The sequence below is a fragment of the Rhagoletis zephyria genome, unplaced genomic scaffold (assembly GCF_001687245.7).
Source record: "Rhagoletis zephyria isolate East Lansing unplaced genomic scaffold, Rhagoletis_zephyria_1.1 Rzeph_scaffold_00346, whole genome shotgun sequence".
NCBI classification, from domain to species: domain Eukaryota; kingdom Metazoa; phylum Arthropoda; class Insecta; order Diptera; family Tephritidae; genus Rhagoletis; species Rhagoletis zephyria.
In genome coordinates, this window is record NW_016157430.1 from 200,455 (window position 1) to 210,009 (window position 9,555).

At 38.2% G+C, this 9,555-nt stretch overlaps 1 protein-coding gene across 2 annotated transcripts in view; it reads left to right on the top strand.

Moving 5' to 3' along the window:
* The first annotated feature begins 1,270 nt into the window (after nucleotides 1–1,270).
* Nucleotides 1,271–9,555, top strand: part of vig (vasa intronic gene) — a 33,182-nt gene continuing 24,897 nt past the window's right edge. Inside the window, exon 1 of one of the 2 annotated variants that reach the window (XR_001846884.1) lies at nucleotides 1,271–5,873. The gene's annotated coding sequence lies outside the window, so the exon portion shown is untranslated. The remainder of the gene's footprint in view (nucleotides 5,874–9,555) is intronic. The other variant, XM_017610842.1, reaches the window with a different exon arrangement.

Below are 9,555 nucleotides of genomic sequence, written 5' to 3' on the forward strand. Positions count from 1 at the left end.
TGTAGAAGCTAAACAATTTTGTGGATTACGCTTGTATTTTGTATTGAAAGACAAACACTAACAATAACAAAGAGCTTTAAGGATTTACAGCAAGTAATAAATAATAACTAGAAACTTAAAGATTTTGACGGTAATAAGAGTAATGTGATGTACTAAATCCACGGAATAGTTCACACAAAGAGAAGCAATCAAGAACGTAGATATTGAAGACCACCCAGATTGAGAAGATTCTATATCATTCTAGATGAAAGGTCCAAACACCATGTTTGTTCATATCTACTTATGAACAGCAACACGCATATATATACATATATGTATGTCCATACGCTTGTGTCCATGTGTTGCATCTTTGTGCCCAATAAACATTTCTGTTAAATTTCAATTTGAGATGCATTTGAGAATCAGTCCTTTTCTCAAATCTCAAACGTTGATTCTCAAATGCATCTCAAATAACCGTTGATAGCGTTCTCAAACTAAAAGGCAATTTTTTGATATGAAGTTTTCCTTTATTTTCAAATTGAGAAATGTTGAATTCTCAACTTTTTCTCAAACGTGAGTAGAGCGGAACGAAATAAAATCCAGTTACTCTCATTGAAATATTTGTATAGTGTTGCCAATGATACATGTAAGAGAAACACAGTTTTTATAGGAAAGGAATTTTTATTTATGCAGTTTAACAGTTTATTTAATAGCGTATTTATTCAGTTAGTTTAACAAAGAAAAATACGGTTGATATAAAAAATTAGTTGCATAGTTTGTTTTGAAATTAGACAAATTGCGAATAACAGCGACCACGTGGTCGAAGAGCCATTTTGCGACTGATGTAGCAGACTACCAATGGACTTCGACATCTGTGCCATGTTGACACAGATGAAACGGAACGGAATGCTATCAAATTTTTTCTCAAATGTTTCTCAAACCGTTCTCAAATTGATAAACAATGTTTGAGAAAAATTTGAGAAAATATTTAGTTACAAATAATAAACAATACTGAAAATCAAATTAAGAAATACGATTTTCTCAAACGTTTGAAAATTTTTGTTCCAGTGTTCGTTGGGAATAAACAATGCTGAAAATCAAATTGAGAAATACGATTTTCTCAAATGTTTGAAAATTGTTGTTCCAGTGTTCGTTGGGTAGGTACAATCGCAGTATATACGTATATTTTGGTGTATCCAATGTTGCATGCATCACAGGCATATTGTCCCACGCCTTGATGTAAAGAAAGAAAACCATGCGACTCAAGGACACTTATCACTTGGGTAAGAGATGCTTGAGTGCATGATTTGTGGCTTACGTTTATGTGCACAGCCAAAAGTACGAAATATGCATTGTATTTTAGATCTCAATATCTCAAAATTGACCTTGGACAGTCTCTGGATGCGTGTTGGTGTTTAATTAAGTTTAAGTTATATGTCATTCGGATTTTGGCATTCGGGCGAGGTGGTTCGACGCGTTTTTGTAGTGACAGTGTAACTCCCACGTTTCTTTTTTGTCTTAAGTGTTAAATTGCAAAAAAAAATACAATAAAGGGCTTTCTGTGTGGGAAGCATTCTTTGTGCGCTTGCATGCAAGCAAACTTAATCTACTTTAAATAATATAACTGTGCGTCGCGTTAATAAATAGCGTAAGGTAATCTTTAGCATGTGGGTGCAGCTTTGACAAATTCAGGTGAGTTTTTGGCTTGATCATTTTATATATAATTTCAACATAAATCGTGTGCTTTCATCCCTCTTTTTCACTTGGAAAAAGACCTTGTTTCAATTGTGCCAAAATTACAAAAGAAAAACCTGCCACTAGTGGCAGGTAATAAAAAGCCAGCCATAATGGCGACGTCGACCACATGGTCGTCAGAGGCTGAAGACTCTGAAAGTGGTGGTACATCCAAGAAACCGAGAATTTTAAAAAATGAAAAAATTGCAAGTTTTTATGAGCTCGCCAGCGCGGGGTGCTCGTAAAAATTAGCGGGAATTTTGGCGCTAAAACGTCAGAAAATCCCAGCAGTAAAATGTCGGTAAATTCCAGTAGCAAAATGTCGGAAGATTCCAGTAGCATGGAATGTGAGAATAGGCATGAAGGTGAAAAGGGCATAGAGGTCCCGTTACAGGAGACTGAAAAATGTGTAAAAGAGAATAATGAAAGTGTGATTAGAACAGTACTGTACCCAGCAAATTTCAATGTACTAGTTGACTCCTCTGAATGTCCCAACCTGAAAAATGACAGGGTTACCACTGGCTTGACTCTTTTCATCCAAATTAAGGATTTAAGGCACATTGACATTGACTACATATATTCATTAGGTAGGTCCCTTTACAAAATTACGTTCAAAAATCCCCGTCATATCAAAAGGGAATTGTTACGCAAATGCAGAGGCAAATGTCTCAACTTTTAAAAATTACTCAAAGAATCTCCATAGAGTTCAGTGACAACAAAACGTTCAAGGAAGTACAGATTTTAAAAACCCAATTTTATCAGATTATGAACAAAAAAGATGAGAGAGAAATCCTTGACTATAGCCACTCCATATTTGAACATGAAAATACCTTAATACCCTTAAACTTCTTGAATGTGAGTCAAATATTGGCGACCTTGAAAGCAAAATCAAAGATGAAATAAGTAATGACACATATGCTACTAGTAAAGATAGGGTTCCTAAAGCGTGGTGGAATGAAGATTTAGCCAAAATGTTCAGACTGTTAACTGCTGCCACCAAGAAAGCGAGAAATTTTCCTAGTCTAAGCAACTTTGAACACCTTTTGACACTACAGAAGGAGTGGAAAAAGGCAATCAAAAAGGCCAAAAAAGCCAATTTCACCAGTAAGATTGAGGAAATAAATGTAGAGAAGGGGAGGAATGTATGGCGTTTTGTTAAAGCCTTAAGAGGAGATTTCAGTCAAAACAGCAACAATCAGTGGAATCATGAGAATGATGCAGACTTTTTAAATATGCTTAATAGCCAGGTCCCAGCACAAGAAACAAGGTTTGAGGTAAACAAAGAGGTAGTACCAGATCCCAACTTAGCCTTTTCCTTTGAAGAGATACAAACCTGCTTGAACAAAAAAAAAAGAAAAATTCAGCTGCAGGGGTTGATAAAATAACTTACAATATGCTCAAAACCCTTCCGGAACAAACCCTGAATTCCTTAAAAACTGCTTCAAATGACCTATTCCTATCTAACCAACATTGATTTCAACAATTTTAGACCTATTGCTTTAATCTCGGTTTTCCTCAAACTTATTACCTCATGCATCAAAGAAATATTGGACTCCTTTGTAGAGGACAACAACATCCTACCCAGCAACTCTTTTGCGTAAAGAAAAACAAAATCGTCTGCTGTGTGTAAATCACATCTTAGACTACATAAATTTGCAAAAAGCCAACAAAAAACAAGTAATCTTTTGTTCAACAGACATCTCAAATGCGTATAACTGCGTGGATATTAAAATTCTCAGGGACCTTCTATCTAATTTGAATGTTGAAATCCTTTACACTGAATGGATCACTAACTTTCTTGCTCACAGAGTCCTAAACATTGGAAACAACACAATTGATATTTATAATGGTTTACCACAAGGCAGCTGCTTGTCACCTCTTCTTTTCAACATTTCACCTCTAAACTACATGATAGAAATGACAGTAACATGCAAATATTTCAATTTGCTGATGACTTCTTCCTTGTAGCAACAGGCTCTAACCTCTCAGAAGTCCAACTGAATTTACAGCTTAAACTCAATTCTTTTATCAACAAATGTAAGCAATCAAATCTCTCTTTTAATCCTGTTAAAACCAAGCTGATGCATGTTAACAGAGGACCGAGCAAAACCATTAATATCTCTATTAATGGATCCAGACTTGACCATGTTAACAGTCTGAAAATACTTGGAAGAATCATCAACAGCTCTCTCTCTTTTACAATTAAAAATCACCACTCCATGATAGTTGAGTCAGCCACTAACAACATCAAATTGTTCAAATATCTGACCAACATTAAATCAGGTCTACACCCCCAAAAGGCTTTAAACACTTACAAGTCTCTTGTAAGGTCCAAAATACAGTACTGCAGCACCACGGCAGCCAACTGTGCTAAAACATCTGTCAAGAAAATATGCACCTTACAAAACAAATTTTTGAGAAGATGTCTTGGGTTAACTCCATCGACTCCCATTCCAGTTATGTACGCTCTGGCCAATGAACTCCCACCTAAAGAACGCGCTGTATGGCTTACTGCTAAGGAATTAATCAAAATCCTTGCCTTTAAAGATCCCATCTCAAATTCTATAATCTCAAACCCGCACCTTAACTCCAGCTACTCTAATGTATACAGTAAATTTTCCAACTTTCTAGATCGTCTTGATCCGGTTTGCCGTCACACTTCAGTCTCTAGTATTCAAATCCTTGATAAAAATATACCACACAGAAAAACATCCATGTCTAGTGAAAGTCTCAAAACTCATCATTATAGCATTCTTGAAAACTTCAAAAGCAATAACTTTTGCATAATGTACACTGATGCGTTTATAACCAAAGAAAACACCGGTTTTGGAATACATAACTACTCTAAGAACACTGAACACCTCTACCGCTTTGATTTCAGGGCGTCATCCACTTTTGGTGAACTCTATGCTATTGACGAGGCAATTACTATTGCCATTAATGACAATCAAGAAAAAGTTGTTATATTTTACTGACAGCCTAACCTCCTGCCAAATCCTTAAAGATCCTAATACAAATAACAGCATTGCACATCAAATCCATAAGAAAATTAGTGAGGCTGACCTAGCTGAAGTAGCTCTGGTTTGGACCCCAAGTCATGTAGGTATTTCAGGCAACGAAAGGGCTGATGCTATAGCCAAACGTGCAACCACTGAAGGCACGCTAAGGATTGCTAGACTCACGATAGATGAAACCACCAATCAAATCAAGAATGTTATTTTTAATGAATGGTATGACAATTTCTTAGAATACTCAAATCTCAAACCCAATCTATATGCAGCCACACACCCTTGAGGAGGAAATTTGCTTGGTTCAAAGTTCGTTATCGCCAACCGATATCAAAACTCTAAATAGAATACTGTCGGGTCACACATATGATAAAGCATACTTGGTCAAAATAAAAGCCTCCAACTCACATAGATGCTACTGTGGTCAATCTGATAACTATGTATGTACATCAGACCTTCCACTGCAAAAGACATGCGAACATTAGACAAGAATTCGATGTATTTTCACTCTATAACAATTTTGAAGACGTTTTTAAATGTAATGATCAAGCCAAAATCTCTCAGCTCGTTAAATTTATACAGAAAGCTAAACTTACCTTTTAATGTATGATCCGCTTAAGTCTAATTATATCATTTTGCTGCTATAAACCCCCAAATTTTTGTCTATAAACAGCATTCATTTATATAACTAATATTCGTTCCACAAAGTCCTAGCCTACTAAATCCGCCATCGGTTAATGTGATTGCTAAAATCACGCTCGCATATCTCCAACAAATTAAAAACTACACACAAGAAAGAAAGCAAAGCAGAAACTCAAATAGCAAAGCAGAAACTCATGTACGTGGTTCTGGCCTCACCGGTATTACCTGAGTGCATCAGTGGAGCAACACCTATACATAACCCATAGCAGCAAGAATATAACATACTAAGACGTACAACCTGATTTGTGGGGACTACTGAGTCCTCCTGTCATCACTTCAATGAGCGTGCGTGGGTCGTGCGCGTCCTCTTGTTGAACATTTCTTGTGTGAAGTACAGTGCAGTAAATCGTTTGCTAATTGTTTTGGCTTCTGTGTGTGCGTGTAATTTCTAGTTAAATTAAAGCGTGTGTTGTCTTCGTAATAACAAATCTGGGAAAGCATAAGGATTAGGTGAGACATCCTGGCAAATTTGGCAAATTTTCTTCCTTGGTTTTTGTGGTAGCGTTTTAATTTGAAAAATATTAAGTTGCCTTTGAAAAAAAAGAAAAAAAACCAAAAAAGACAAAAAAGACCAAGAATTAGCAATGATGACGCTGGTTCTGATTTTTCTGAGCTTTCTGCTAGTGGAGGGCTAGTAAGATTGCATGAAAACGATGGAAAAAGTGTAGCGAAAAAATAACTGTAGAGCAAAGTAACTGCATGGTTGTTGAAACCGATGCAGGGGACAGCAACGGGACTTAAAACGCAGGTGGCTGTTAGTTAGACCAAATCAACATACAAGTGACGAAACTGACACAGTGTTATACCCTCAACACTTTAAGGGTGAAATCTTTGTGTTGGTTGATGCATCAGCCAACACACAGATGACAAACGAAAAAGTCTCAACTGGTCTGACTTTATTCAGCCAAATTAAAGATTTAAGAGTCAAATACATGGACCTAATTACTGCCATTGGCAAAACATTATACAAAGTTACGTTCAAAAATACCTTAGCGGCCAACAATTTTATAAGTGATACAAAAATTATTAAGAGGCTTAAGGCCGTTTATACCCAGAACAGCATTAGAAATTTATGAAGTAGTAAGGGGCATACCCACGTGCTTTGAGGAAAATAATATCAAAAATGAGGCTAGGTCTACTATTCCGGTATGTTCCGTCAGACGCTTTAATAGAAAAGACGCAATAAGCAATGCATATGTGCCTACAACCACAGTAACAATCGGTTTCGCGGGCGATGATATACCCAAATTTATAATTTACAATTATACCAAGCTCTCTGTTGACTTTTATATTCCTCCTTTGAGACAATGTGACAATTGTGGCCGCCTTGGTCACACCAAGTTGTCATGCAAGGGCAAAAAGAGGTGTGTTATGTGCGGTAAAGGTGAATGCCTTCATGTAGTGCCAATGCCTGCATTTTGTGCGGTAATTCGGGCCACTCGGCTAAAAATAAAGAAAAGTGCCCTCATTGGAAGAAAGAACAGATGGTCAATCGCATCAGGACGGTCAAGAAGTAATCCTGGAAGGAAGTATTGGATCAATACTTTCCGAGAAGCAATAGCTTCAGCATTTTGGAATGTGATGATGAGGTTTTCCCTGTTTTGCCGATGCAAAATACTGAGGTGGTGGATAGAGAAACAATTTAAATAGGAACTTCACTGAGAGTGCATACAGCCAGACTGCTAAAAGACGGACAAAAGTTAAGTCCCCTGGGAACCCGGTCTACAATTCGCCTGAGTACCAAAAAGGTCTTGTGTCCCAATTTGAACGGCTCATAACAGAGATGATAAGAATCACACAACGAATTTCCATTGAAAATAATAACACTGCACTTTTTGAAGGGATACAATGCCTTAAAAATCAATTCGAAACAATCATCGCAAAAAGAGATGAGACTGAGATCACGGGATCACTAAATCCGTTCATACAAAATGAAGCTATTACAATATACATAATTTATTTTTTATTTATTTATTTTTTACAGTCTGTAAGACTTATATTGCAACAAAGATTTAACATTCTTATAATTAGATTTAGATTTAAAATGTAAATATGAAATATTAAATACAAAATCCAAAATGCTCTACGGAAATTTTTAAATAACATTATTTCTTTATCACTGCAATTATTTTATGTCAATATAAACGCATGCAATTTCCTGGAAGTTATGTAGACGGTTGGAAAGGCCGAGTTTCCAATCCGCGCTATTCTTTTTGGGTTACTCCATTTATTGATATCTCCTGGGTGGTCAGAAAGGCCGAGTTTCCGATCCACCCAGTCGCGCTTTCGTGACGGTTGACGGTTGGAAAGGCCTAGTTTCCAATCCGCTCGTTTATTGTTTATTATCTAAGGGTCTAGGTAGTCGGAAAGGCCGAGTTTCCGATCCGCCTAGTCTCGATATCTTGGTGGTTGGAAAGGCCTAGTTTCCAATCCACGCTATTGTTGATACATCACTATCTTGTAGGCTGCGTTCTACAATAGTCAAATAGCAGCCGCTTGAAAAGAGTGATAGTATCACAATTTTTTATAGCCTCTGGTAATTCATTGAAGCACTTTAAGCCTTTATAGAAAATATTTTTTTTGTCCACTTCTGTTCTATACTTCGGGAGTCTGAAGCTGTTATTCTCTCTCAACAAATATGTATGCGTCTCATTTATATATCGGAGATTATCGCTAAGATAATCCGGCAGGTTGCCCTTCTTAATATTGTACACAAATTTCATAGCGTGGTAAAAAACTTGTTGCTTCACGCTTAACCAATTCAAGGATTCAAGCATACATCTTGTTGGTGTGTCGTACGGTTTGTTGAGGATGAATCTCATCGCTCGGTTTTGCATTTTTTGCAGCTTATCTACATGGGAGTCCCCCGCTAGGAAGAAAATCGTGGGGCAGTATATAATTGTCAATCACTGCGCACAATATGCAATCGACATTGCTTGGCTTGGCGAATTTTTTTTATCCAGCCGCACTCCACACAGGAAACTAATAAATTTTAAATTGGTAAAAAAGTATCGCCCTGATGGTTATGGTGGCGTTGCCATTGCCACCAAAAATGACATCTTATTTAAAAGAATCACTTTCCATTCTGACTACATTATTTTAATAGAGACTAAAAATCTCAACCCTAATACCATCATTTGTAGCGCATACTTTCCACCTAACCTTAGTATTAGGGATTTCAACAATGAAATGGATAGGATATTACTGTTTCTAAAACCTTTTAATAATGTGGACTCCAACCGTGGCAAATATTCGAGCAAAACCATTCAACAATCCTTCTTTCATAGCCTTAATGATGGCAGCCTTACCTATAAAAGGGATTCCCACGACAGCCGGTTCTACGTACCGGAATGACTCGGGTTTCACCCGACCAAGGGCTGTTGTTTCGGCGATCTAACCCCGTTTAGGTCGGCGAAGTATCTCAGAAGTTGTCCGTCCATAGGGCAACATTCACTACGCATTCTCCTACTCAGGGCTGGCATCGAGTCAAACCCTGGGCCAGAAATATACACCTGCTGTGTATGCCGAAGACGTTTACACCACAACTCCACCTCAGTCAAGTGTAATGCCTGCGAGGGGTGGAGTCACCTCAGGGTCTGCTCGGGACTACGGACACACAGACAGTGGACCACGTCGTACGTGGCCCCCTGTTGCTCAAACAGAGCAGCCTCCACGGCAAACCATAGTCCGCCCGTGCAGCCCCACACACTCACACAGCAACCACACACAGTCGCCACAACACAACAACATAATAACACCACAGCCACCACAGACCACATAACACACAACTTTGTTGAATTGCGCCGGGTACAACGTGCACCGTCGAGATCGCGAGCGAGATAATGGTGGTGGCTTAGCGTTCATCACGCACCACACCGTGCAGTATCGTCTTATCGAAGCAGACATCGACCGCAGGGATACCACCCTAGAATGTCAGGGCATCGCTATCCGGTCAGGCGATGTCGAGCTCGAAATATTTAACATATACATACCCCCTGTCACCTGCTGCCCGGCAGGATATCACCCTGATATAGGTGCGCTCCTCAGAGGTGAAAACCGTATGGTAGTTAAAGTCACTAATGCGCACCACGATCTTTGGCACTCAAGCCTGTCAAACGATCGTAGGGGAACA